A 12,925-nucleotide genomic window follows, 5' to 3' on the forward strand; every position below is an offset into this window, starting at 1 on the left:
TACTTTTTATTTTTTTATTTAAGATGGAGTTGGCTGGGCGCAGTGGCTCACGCCTATAATCCCAGCACCTTGGGAGGCCGAGGTGGGTGGATCATGAGGTCAGGAGCTGGAGACCAGCCTGACTAGCATGGTGAAACCACGTCTCTACTAAAAATACAAAAATTAGCCAGGCATGATGGCGCGCACCTGTAGTCTCAGCTACTCCAGAGGCTGAGGCAGGAGAATCGCTTGAACCTAGGAGGCGGAGGTTGCAGTGAGCCGAGATCACACCACCGCCCTCCAGCCTGGGCAACAGAGCGAGACTCTGTCTCAAATAAAATAAAATAAAATAAAATAAATAAAATAAAATAAAAAAAAAATAAGATAAAATATAAAATAAAATAAAATAAAATAAAATAAAATAAAATAAAGAAGCCCTGAACTCATAGCCTCAAGCAATCCTTCCACCTTGGCCTCCCAAAGTGCTGGGATTATAGGCGTGAGCCACTGCACCCAGACTGTGTTGTTGTTGCTATCAGGGCAACTGTGATATTTATCTTAAGAAAGTTTTAGATTCAAATGCAGTGGCCTCTCTGAAGATTCTTGAGATAAGACAGAGAGTGGGAGAGACCTATTCTCTACTCTAGCATGGCACCACGAGCAGTACGGCCTTAGCAAGTCACATCCTCACCTGGGCTCAGGTTATCATCTGTCAGTGAGGGTTCTTGACCAGATCAATGATTCTAAGATGTGGCCACACATCAGAATCCCACAGTGTGCTTTTAACAGCCATAGTTTGTTGAACCTGAACCCAATCTACTGAACCTGGAATGGGGAACAGGTAAAGTCTGTCCCTGCATTTCTCCAGAAGATGGCTGAGGTCCTTTCTGGCACTAAATCTCCTAATTCTATAGGTTTTTTTCTTTTCCTATTTTTTTTTTAATGGACTAGGCCAGGTACAGTGGCTCACGTCTGTAATCCCAGCACTTTGGGAGGCTGAGGCGGGCGGATCGCAAGGTCAAAAGATTGAGACCTTCCTGGCCAACATGGTGAAACCCCGTCTCTAAAAATACAAAAATTAGCTGGGCATGGTGGTACACACTTGTAGTCCAAGCTGCTCGGGAGGCTGAGGCAGGAAAATCACTTGAACCTGGGAGGTGGAGGTTGCAGTGAGCCGAGATTGCGCCACTGCACTCCAGCCTGGTGACAGAGCAAGACTGTTAAAAAAAAAAAAAAAAAAAGGATTATTACTGAATAGTTTTAGGTTTATGGAAAAATGGAGTGGCAATCCCCACATATCCTTTCAGCCCCGTGCCTTAGTGTACGCTATTCACATCTTGCATTAGAGTGGCACATTTGTTACAACTGATGAGCCAATAATGAGATACACACATACACACACACACACACACACACACACACATATATATATATTTTTTTCTTTTGAGACGGGGTCTCACTCTGTTACCCAGGCTGTAGTGCAGTAATGTGATCTCGGCTCACTGCAACCCCCATTTCCCAGGTTCAGGCGATTTTCCTGCCTCAGCCTCCTCAGTAACTGGGACTACAGGTGCCCGCCACCACGCCCGGCTAATTTTTGTATTTTCAGTAGAGACAGGGTTTCACCATGTTGGCCAGGCTGGTCTTGAACTCCTGACCTCAAGTGATCTGCCCGCGTCAGCCCCCCGAAGTGCTGAGATTACAGGTGTGAGCCAATGTGCCCGGCCCCAGTAATGACATATTGTAACTAAAGTCCCTAGTTTACATGAAGTCCACAGTTCACTAGGGTTCACTCTTTGTTGTGTGGGGTTTGGCAAATGTATAGTGACACACATGGTACCTAGTTGAAAGAATGACCTCTTGCATTAAGTCTTACTCTCAAGGTGGAACACACAGTAAAGGCAGAAGAGGAGAGCAATAGGCTGCTTATATCCCGTGATCCTCAAGTGATGACAAATCAAAGATATTTACAGTGAACAGTGGTGCATGTGCCCAGCACCATAAACATGAACCTACTTACTGTTTTGCTTTTTCATTGCTCCTTTTTAACACTTGGAATATCTTTCCTACAGCAATACTCTCTGTTACTTAAACTACCAAACCCATTATCTCCTGATGAAGCAATGTGCTTCCCAAACGTAGTAATTCAAGGCTGTGTCTTTACAGCCTTGAACAATCTTTTAAAAATCTGAGACATAGCAACCAGATGTTGATAGAGATTACTTCTCTTGATCCAAAGATAACTGGCACTTGGAGTTCTAAGAAAGTCAGGAGTTCAAAGAATGAGAATCTAAGTGAGGGAAAATGAACTCCTTGAACACACGTTTTTTGCACTGTTATCAAGTTATTTCTTAGGATTGATTGTCAGAATGAAATGGTTGTTAAAAAATTGTACTCTAGGCCGGGCGCGGTGGCTCATGCCTGTAATCCCAGCACTTTGGGAAGCCGAAGAGGGCAGATCACCTGAGGTCAGGGTTCGAGACCAACCTGACCAACATGGAGAGACCCTGTCTCTACTAAAAATACAAAATTAGCCGGGCTTGGTGGCACATACCTATAATCCCAGCTACTAGGGAGGCTAAGGCAGGAGATTCGCTTGAACCTGGGAGGCGGAGATTGCGGTGAGCCGAGATCGTGCCACAGCACTCCAGCCTGGGCAAGAAGAGCGAAACTCCATCTCAAAAGACAAAAAAAAATTGTACTCTAAAGATAGAGCTCTGTTTCCACAAATTGTATCAGAAACGAGAGGTAATATTTCAACATTTAGCTTTCATATGCATTTATTTTTCAAATTCTAACAAACATTTTCAAGTTTGTTAGAACTAAACAGAACCTACTAGAATCAATTCTATTGATGTCATTTCTTTTAACTTATCACACAATAAGTACTCAACGTCTGGGTTTCAATTGACCAAGTAAGTAAATTGAAGAAAGTTTGGAAAACTTTCTCTTCCTCTGACACAATTCTTCACTGTTCTTTTTTTTTGGCAAGGGGTTGGGGGGGATGAAGCTTTGAAAAATTTATTTTTGCATAATATAAACATGTCAATCTTTCCCTTTAGCTCCTTCTTCCACTCCTCCTTCACTGTGCCGAAGAGATACTGAGTTCTTCCAGATTTTTGCTTAGCTGGGTGGTTTCTGAACTCAACAGACTCTCCAGGTAGGTAGTTCCTGCACGGGGCTTTCCTGTCACTGGATCTATGACTTTTCCAACTTTGAAAATGATCTTGGCCTGTTCATGTTTCACATGCTTCGTTCATGGGACAGGTAAAGCTCTGAGAAGCACGATATCCCCAGCTGTGCACTGCCAAAGGCCATCGTGAACAAAGGAGGTTTTCCACTTATTATAATACTTTAATAAATAGGGATCCAGAACAAGCCCGGTCACTCTCGCTTTAGCAGTCTTTTGTATTTTTGTCCCAATCACCTTCCCCACGATCCATCTGGCATGGACAGATGAACGAACGACGGACATGTGGCTTTGGTCACCTCCGCCATGACTGTGCAGCCACCTGCCCCAGGGAGCCTGCCTTCCTTCCTTCCTTCTTTCTTTTTCTTTCTTTCTTTCTCTCCCTCTTTCTTTTTCTTTCTTCTTTCTTTCTTTCTTTCTTTCTTTCTTTCTTTCTTTCTTTCTTTCTTTCTCTCTTTCTCTCTTTCTTTCTCTCTTTCTCTCTTTCTCTCTTTCTTCTTTCTTTCATACCGAGTCTTGCTCTGTAGCCCAGGCTGGAGTGCAGTGGTGTGATCTCGGCTCACTGCAACCTCTGCCTCCTGGGTTCAAGTGTTTCTCCTGCCTCAGCCTCCTCAGTAGCTGTGATTACAAGCTCCTGCCACCACACCTGGCTAATTTTTATATTTTTAGTAGAGATGGGGTTTTACCATGTTAGGCAGGCTGGTCTCAAACTCCTGGCCTCAAGTGATCCACCTGCCTCAGCCTCCCAAAATGCTAGGATTACAGGTGTGAGACACTGTGCCCAGCCTGACACTATTCTTGAATTAACTTTTCACTTTCAGTTGTCAAAAAAAAAAAAAACAAAAAAACAGAAAATAAGTGTTGGTGAGGCTGCAGAGGAGTTGAAACACTTTTGCACTGCCAGTGGGAATATAAAACGGTGTAGCCACTGTGGAAAATAGCATAATGGTTCCTCAAAAAATAAACATAGAATTACCATAGGATCTAGCAATCTCACTTCTGGGTATATACCCAAAAGAATTGAAGGCAGGAATCTGAGCAGATATTTATACAGTAGACCCATGTTCACAACAGTGATATTCACAAAAGCAAAGAGGTAGAAACAATCCAAATGCTATCTGATAACTGGATACACAAAATGTGGTATAGAGACAAGGAACTATCATTTGGCCTTAAAAAGGAAATCCTGGCACATGCATAAAGACATGCTAAGTAAAATAAACCAGTCACAGAAGGACACATGATGTATGATTCCACTTACATTAGGAATGCAGAGTAGGCAAATTCAGAGACAGAAAGTAGGATGATGGTTGCCAAAGGCTGGGAGGAAGGGGAGTTGTTTAATGAGTGCAGAGCTTCAGCTGGAGAAGAACTTCTGGAGGTGGATGGCGGTGATGGCTGCACAACCATGTGAATGCCCTTAAAGACACTGAAGTGTATAATTAAAAATGGTTGGGTCGGGTGCAGTGGCTCATGCCTTTAATCCCAGCACTTTGGGAGGTCAAGGCAGGCGGATCACAAGGTCAGGAGTTCGAGACCAGCCTGGTCAATATGGTGAAACCGCGTCTCTACTAAAAATACAAAAAATTAGCCAGACATAGTGGCGGGCACCTGTAGTCCCAGCTACTTAGGAGGTTAAGGCAGGAAAATTGCTTGAACCCGGGAGGTGGAGGTTGCAGTAAGCCAAGATCGCGCCACTGCACTCTAGCCTGGGTGACAGAGTGAGACTCCGTCTCAAAAGAAAAAAAAAAAGGTTAAGGTCAAGCGCATTGGCTCACACCTGTAATCCGAGCACTTTGGGAAGCTGACTGGATCATCTGAGGGCAGGAGTTAGAGACCAGTCTGGCCAACATGGTGAAACCCCGTCTCTACTAAAAATACAAAAATTAGCTGGGCATGGTGGCAGGTGCCTGTAATCTCAGCTACTCAGGAGGCTGAGGCAGGAGAATCGCTCGAACCCCGGAGGCAGAGGTCGCAGTGAGCTGAGATCACGCTATTGCACTCCAGCTGGGGCAACAAAGCAAGACTCTGTCTCAAAAAGAAAAAAAAAATGTTAAGATGGTCGATTGTATGTTGTGTATATTTTATCACAATAATTTTTTTTCTTTTCTTTTCTTTTTTTGAGACAGAGTTTTGCTCTTGTTGCCCAGGCTGGAGTGCAATGGTGCCATCTTGGCTCACTGCAACCTCTGCCTCCTAGGTTCAAGTGATTCTCCTGCCTCAGCCTCCCAAGTAGCTGGGATTACAGGTGCCTGCCACCATGCCTGGCTAATTTTTTGTATTTTTAGTAAAGACACGGTTTCACCATATTGGCCAGGCTGGTCTCGAACTCCTGACCTCAGGTGATCCACAGGCAGGAGCCACCGAGCCCGGATAACAATAATTTTTTTTTAAGTACTCAGTTGTTCTTTATCTCCTTTGGAGAAAGGAGAAGAGATTTAAACTGATTTCAACTAAAAAATTTCCTGATCAGACAAGTTGCCAAAAGAATAACTGGAATTTCTTCTCTGACTGTGTTTCTCAAGTATCTAGCCAGGCAGTGTGCTAAAAGCTAGGGACAGTGGGAAACCAAAAATCACACATCCTACCTTAATGGGGCTAAGAGTTCAGCCCAATGGCTCTGAAACTTTAGCACATATGAAAATCCTCTGGTGGGCTTGTTGAGCACAAATTGCTAGCACCTACACTCAGGATTTCTGACTCAGGGGGACTGGGCTGGGGTCCAAGACTCTTCATTTCCATCAAGCTCCCGGGTGATGCCAGTGCTGCTGGTACAGGGACCACCCTTTAAGAAGCTCTAGGGCAGGAGGAGGGACTTGTAGGTAAATAAGCAGTTTCAATCAAGTGTGCTGTGATGGGAATCCACCCAGTATACATACTAGGTAATGCATCCACCTGTCCTAGGAGAGGTCAAGAAAGCCTTTCCTAGAGGAGGTGTTGCAGAAATTGAGGTCTAACCTGAGACCTACAGGACATGTAGGAGTCAGACGGGTGCATGAAAGGGACAGAGCATTTCAGGTGGAGAGTGTCCGATTTGCACAGGTCTAGAGGTAAGAACAGCCTGTTCTTGAAATTGCAAATCTTTCCATGTCATGGGCAGTCAGAGAGTGATGGGGAAAGTAATGAGTAAGGAAGAGAGAGGTGAGGTCTATCAAAAAGGACGTTAGAATCCTACAGTTTATCCACAGGATAAAAGGAAGCCAACCTCAGGCAGGCTTGCAGCATTCAAGAATTGAAGCTCTAAGAACTAAGGTGAGCTCATCAGCTCCGGGAGAAGGCATAGGTCCAGTAGAGTCCACCATAAGCAGGTGGGGAAGGGGGCAGTGGTACATGCCCCTTTAATTCTCGCATCATCTCACACAACCCAAGCTCCATTTCCTCAGAAAGCCTTCTGCTGCTCAGGTAAGAAAAACCCAAGGCCATTGTGCCATCCAGTACAGTGGCCACGAGCCATGTGTGGCTATTAAATTAGCTAAAATTAGAAGCCAGATCGGCAGTTGCACTAGCCTCATTTCAAGTGTTCAACAGCCACCTGTGACTAGGGGCTAGAAAGAACCCTTTTGGGCCGGGCTCGGTGGCTCATGCCTGTAATGCCAGCACTTGGGGAGGGCGAGGTGGGTGGATCACCTAAGGTCAGGAGTTCGAGACCAGTCTCGCTAACATGGTGAAACCTTGTTTCTACTAAAATAACAAAAAATTAACCAGGCATGGTGGTGCGCGCCTGTAATCTCAGCTACTCAGGAGGCTGAGGCAGGAGAATCGCTTGAACCCAGGAGGCAGAGATTGCAGTGAGCCAAGATCGTGCCATTGCACTCCAGCTTGGGCAACAAGAGCAAAACTCCATCTAAAAAAAAAAAAAAAGCAGAACACTTTCATCATCCCAGAAAGTTCCCTAAGCCAGCACTGGTCCAGGAAATGAAGTATAAGCAGGATTAGATCTAAGACTTGCCAGGCATTTTGGTTTTACTGCCTGAAGCCAGCAAGCAACTGGTTTGGGTCTTCACTCATGAAAACACACACACATACAAATATATACACACAGAGCTCTAAATTGATTTTTTAAAAATCTATAGGGTATAAAGCAAGACAATTAACAATTATACATTATATACAGTCTACAAATATCCTAGATATCACTTTTATAATGAGATATAAGGAATTCTGGCTGGGAGCAGTGGCTCACGCTTGTAATCCCAGCATTTTGGGAGGCTGAGGCAGGCAGATCACCTGCAGTCAGGAGTTCGAGACCAACCTTGCCAACATAGTGAAACCCCATCTCTACTAAGAGATACAAAAATTAGCCAGGTGTGGTGGTGGGCACCTGTAGTCCCAGCTACTGGGGAGGCTGAGGCAGGAAAATTGCTTGAACCCAGGAGGCGGAGGTTGCAGTGAGCAAAGATCATGCCGCTGTACTCCAGCCTGGGCAACAGAGTGAGACCCTGTCTCAAAAAAAAAAAAAAAAAAAGAAAAGAAAAAAAAGAATTTTCTTAAGCTACTAAGAAGAATCCTAGAATCATACCTATTCTCCAAAGCCACCTGTAAATCCTAAAAATAACCAGTCAAGGGAATTGAGGGAGGAAAACATAGTCCAGATTAGAATTCTAAAAGGCCATTTTTACTGTTTACATGCCAAAAAAAAAAAAAAAAAAAAGCGAAGCTTTGAAAGCTTTCTCTATTGTGTATTTTACCAAAATCAGTATGAAGGATTCAAAATATTACATAGCTAATCCTTACTCCAAGTTCTAAAAATAAAATGCAAGAGATGGTTGCATGCCAAGTTGGTAACAAATCCCTATGCCAAGGATAGAAGTGGAAATTGATGCAAGGAGGAAATGAGTTATGCTGTAAAATGAAACACACACCCAAGAGAAAGGCTTAACCCTTGGGCTGACCATAGCAGCAAACACTGTAACCAGTTAAAAAGTCCAAGAAGCCAGAGGTAGATGATAATTCTACAAATTCAGAGATGTTCTTGTTTTCCCAGCTGCTCCACAAGGACTTTACCAGCCTAGATAAACAGAGCCCGCCTTCCACTTTCCATGAAGGATCAGGTGGGCAGCTTCCCAGTGAGTAAGGTGGGTGGCTGAGTATCCCTATCTTGATGGTGAGGGACAGGTGGCTTTGGGAAGTGTACTCAGACAGGACAGCTTCCTTGCTCAACCGTAGTCTGACCCAGGCATATTAAGGGGAGGACCAGCTCAGAAAGAAAGCAGAGCCAAGTGTATGCATTGCTCAAAACCTCTGATGACCAGGAAGGCTTGGCCGCCATTCCCTAGAGCCACGCATTCTGCCTGCCCCACGACTCTTCCATCCTTAGAGCCGTATTTCCTCCTGGGCCTGCCCTGCCAGATCTGATTGGCTCCCTTCTCCCTGCTCTGCTATTAAACGCCTTCCTTGGGTTCAAATAAAGCTAGTTCCTCTAGAGCCTTTCTAGGTATGCCCGTGCGCCTTCCCAGTCCAAACCCACTATGAATGGAAGACCATTCATTCACCAATTCCTTGTTTAGTTAAAAATCAAGACCCACCAGCAAGAAACTCAGTGCAAGGCTCCTTGGAGGTGCTGGGGTAAAGCAAGAAACTGCTAGTACTTCATTAAGCCAGTAGGCAACTGGTTTGAGCCTTAATTCATGAAAACACACACACTTCCCTCTAAATTGATTTTTAAAATATCATAAATGCCATCGGACTATCTCAAATGGCAAGAAACAGCCAAAGATGACTCCAGAGTAGATAATTGAAATGGATGTGGGGAAAGTAAGCTCATTCAGGAGCACTGAGCCTGGGGCATCCCAAATGCACAGCAAATAGTAGATCTGATCGAAGAACTTTTATTTGTAATTCTGATTTCATAATGTATTAATGATAGCACCAGCTAGCATTTATTGAGCCAATGCTATGTGTCAAGTACCATACCAAGCATTTAACACACACAAATGCATTTAAATATACAAGGATCCAATAAGGTAGGTCCTGTTATTCCCCTTGTATAAATGAAGACATTGAGGTTAAGAAACTTGTCCATGGTCTCACAAGTGTGCGGTAGAGTCCAGATTAAAACCCAGCCAGCCCAGCATCCTGCTCATAAAACCCTCATGCTGAGAACTGCTGAACTGCATTTTTTTTTTTTTTGAGACAGAGTCTCACTCTCTCACTCAGGCTGGAGTGCAGTGGTGCGATCTCAGCTCACTGCAACCTCTGACTCCCAGGTTCAAGCGATTCTCCTGCCTCAGCCTCCTGAGTAGCTGGGACTACAGGTGCATGCCACCATGCCCAGCTAATGAGAACTGCTTTTTCTTGCACTCAGGCAGAAGTGCCTCAGCCTAGCAAGCTTCCCTAGGTGCCCACCCACCCCAGCTGCCAATGGGAACTGCAGTCCAAGATTTCACATTTCGGTTAGATGTCTCAAAATTTGTTTAGCACTTTCCAGAGCAGTCCACAAAATGCCACTTGCCTTGACAGGCCTGTGTTCTATGCAATGGCACCACAGAATTTAGTTACCATCCACTTTGCCTCCATCCAGTTTGGGATCTTCCCCACTCCGTGAGACACAAGGCTCCTTTCTCCTGCCTCCAGCCGGCCCACCCTCAGAACAGGGTACCCCTGGAGCCAAATTGTTGAGGCAGGAGCTCCAGATGGGTAGAAATGGGATAGAGGAGAAGGAGAGGCTGAGACAGGGACTTTGAGATGCACTGCAAGCCGCCAGTGGGGAGGCTACCCCTTGGGGGCAAACCACACGCAGGGGACAGGTATACTGGGGCTTGCCTACTGCGGCAGATTGCAAGTTCATGGCAATATACCTGTAGGTGAAAACATGTCAACATGCCCCAATGTTAAGGACAGAACAGCAAAGGGACAGTCAGATACGAGTTAAAGTCACCGTTCTTCTAGAAACATGGATGTGAATTTTGTTTGTTTTGTTCTGTAACAGAGTCTCGCTCTGTCGCCCAGGCTGGAGTGCAGTGGCACGATCTCGGCTCACTGCAACTTCTGCCTCCTAGGTTCAAGCGATTCTCCTGCCTCAGCTTCCTGATAGCTGGGATTACAGGCACGTGCCACCACACCTAGCTAATTTTTGTATTTTTAGTAGAGACAGGGTTTCACCATGTTGGTCAGGCTGGTCTTGAACTCCTTTTCAAGTGATCTGCCCACCTCAGCCTCCCAAAGTGCTGGAATTACAGGCGTGAGCCATTGCACCCTGCCTGGACTTGAATTTTTGTCAGAAACAGATTCGCAATTAATGCTGATTGCAACTGATGGCAGAATTAAGATGGTAAGTCTTATATCACAACCACCTCCTAAAATCAAAATGGAGCTGTTTCTGTAGGAGTCAGACCACCTCCTTTAGAGGATATGGGAGTAGTCCGTCACGCATTCAGACAGTTTTATTAAGTGTGATATAGTCTACCTCTCTCAGCACTGGGCGTGGTGCATCTCCTATTGTTAGGCAATTCCCTTACTTCCTGATCCTTCAATTCACTTTCTTTATAATTACGAAATGGTCTGAGATTACCAGGTTCCCCTTGCTCAAGCTTCCAAAAATCAGGCTGACAAGTTACATTTGGACATCTGCTCTTCAAAAGCCAAAGGCAGAGTTTTCTGTTAAATAATGAGCTGTCCAAGCATATTTTGATTCATTCAGGCCACATACAGCAGCAGGAGTTTCTGGGTGGTGCCTCAGGTCTAAATTTTACTGTAATCCTACAGGTTAGAAATCAATGAGCTGATCAGAACATATCCAGTTTCCAAAGATATGAGTGGCACCATCAATATAAATTAGTTCTCCAGTAATGTCAAAGGGCACACTTAGCAGTGCTGTCGGAACAACCAGAAAAACCACATTCAAAAGGGAACACAGCCTAAGGCACACAACTCATGATAAATACCTGGGAAAAAACCAGTTAGCTCTGCCTTTAGCTGTTCCCACCCCAATTTTCACAATTAAAACTACAATCAACATACTGATTATTCGGCAGACATCTCTATAATGTTTATACTCCTAAAAAACATGTTATGTTGGTTAACTGAACCTATACAATACTTAGAAATCTCCCTAAAATTATCCTAAAAACAAAACAAAAACAAAAACTTTGCAAGCTTTCTGAGTTCAAACCTGTGATTTTGTTACATATCAGTGCTTTATAAAAGAGCTAAGATAATTATAAGGAACAAGCCTCCTAAAATGTAAAATTCCATTGTTCCTCTACTACCCGCCCATCAGTGGCAAGTAAACACCTTACCATGACATTCACTGTGAGTATTGCTAGCGGGAGAAGTGGAGGAGAAAGCAGTCAATTATACCTGATGGTCAGGGATGGAGAGAGACAGGAGGGATGCTGAGTTGGCCTTGAAGGTCAAGTCCCAAGCCGGGCCACTATCTGATTGGGAGATAGAAAGTGAGAGGAGAAAGGCATTTCTGGAAAGAAATCCCTGGGGGCAAATATTCTGCAGCACTGAAGGCACACAGGATTAGTTCAGTTACTAAAGTGCGGGTAGACAGGGGAGGAGGAAGAAGAGAGTGGGAAGAGGAGACTGGAAAGCAGACTGAGGCAAGGCTGGGAAGGCCTTGGGTGCTAGCGGCATTTGGAATTTGTGTGCTAAGCAGGGAGAGGCCATCTGAGTTCTCCCATGCATTGAGTAAACAACACGTCCTGACCTCGTGGCAGGTATTCAGTCAGCTGCTGGTGAGCAACGTGGCTCCTGTCCCTATGAAGCTTAAAGTCTAGGGTAAGGCAGACCCTAGGAATTCGGCGCACAAAAGCCTGTCTGCTGTGATGGAGAAATAACAGGGACGATGAGGACATAGAGCAGGGAAGGGGGCCTAGGAAGCTATTCTGGAAGAAGTGAGTTGGTTCCTGAAGTTGAAGCACCTGCAGAGGTGAGGAGGTGGGGAGCAGAAGTGCAGGATCCATCTGTGCAAAGAGCCTGGGGCCTCAACAACACGAACTGTTTTAATCAGATTTGCATTTTAGAAATGATAACCCTAGGCCTGGAGTGGTGGCTCATGCCTGTAATTCCAACACTACGGGAGGCAGAGGCTCTACTAACAAGTCTCTACTAAAAATACAAAAATTAGCTGGGTGTGGTGGTGCATGCCTGTAATTCCAGCTACTCAGGAGGCTGAAGCAGGAAAATCTCTTAACACAGGAGGCAGAGGACGCAGTGAGCCAAGATCACACCATTGCACTCCAGCCTGGGTGACAGAGCGAGACTCTGTCTAAAAAAAAAAAAAAAAAAAAAAAAGAAAAGAAAGAAATGATAACCCTGACTAAGGACTCCAGGAAAAGATGGTGTTAATCTGTGGCCAAGACAAGAGTGCAGAAAGTCCTTACTGTCCTCTGGCAACAGGGGCCAAAGGCGGAGGCTAATAAGGTGGTGCAGACAGAAAGGATGGGATTTATGGCAGAACTTTCAGAGGCAGAGGCAGCATTTTACAACTCACTTCATCCGGGCAGGGGGTCTGGGAGGAAAAACATTGAAAAAGGTGCCCAGTTTCTAGCCTTAGCAACTGCTGCAGGCAGCTGAACTCTGCAAGGGTTCTTATTTGGCCCCGACATTCTATACGCACTTATTAGCACTTTATTCAAGAAGAGGGTGGTTCCCCCAAATGTTTCCATATTTAGCCAAAGGAAGCTAAATTTCAAACTTCAAGTATCTACTCAAACCTAAGACTGAACCCCTCAATTTCCCTCATAACTCCATTATCCCCCAGGCTTCCTCACGTCAGTAAAAGGCAACCCCATCTCCCAGGTGCTCATG

At 44.9% G+C, this 12,925-nt stretch overlaps 1 protein-coding gene and 1 pseudogene across 7 annotated transcripts in view; both read right to left on the reverse strand.

Annotated features, from left to right (window-relative positions):
• The window catches only part of ATP8B1 (ATPase phospholipid transporting 8B1), a 154,776-nt gene that overhangs the window by 110,398 nt on the left and 31,453 nt on the right, over nucleotides 1-12,925 (reverse strand). The gene's annotated exons all lie outside the window — the stretch shown is intronic.
• LOC101058630 (small ribosomal subunit protein uS17m-like) lies at nucleotides 2,972-3,540 on the reverse strand (annotated as a pseudogene).

The sequence above is a fragment of the Pan troglodytes genome, chromosome 17 (genome assembly GCF_028858775.2).
Source record: "Pan troglodytes isolate AG18354 chromosome 17, NHGRI_mPanTro3-v2.0_pri, whole genome shotgun sequence".
Lineage (NCBI taxonomy): Eukaryota > Metazoa > Chordata > Mammalia > Primates > Hominidae > Pan > Pan troglodytes.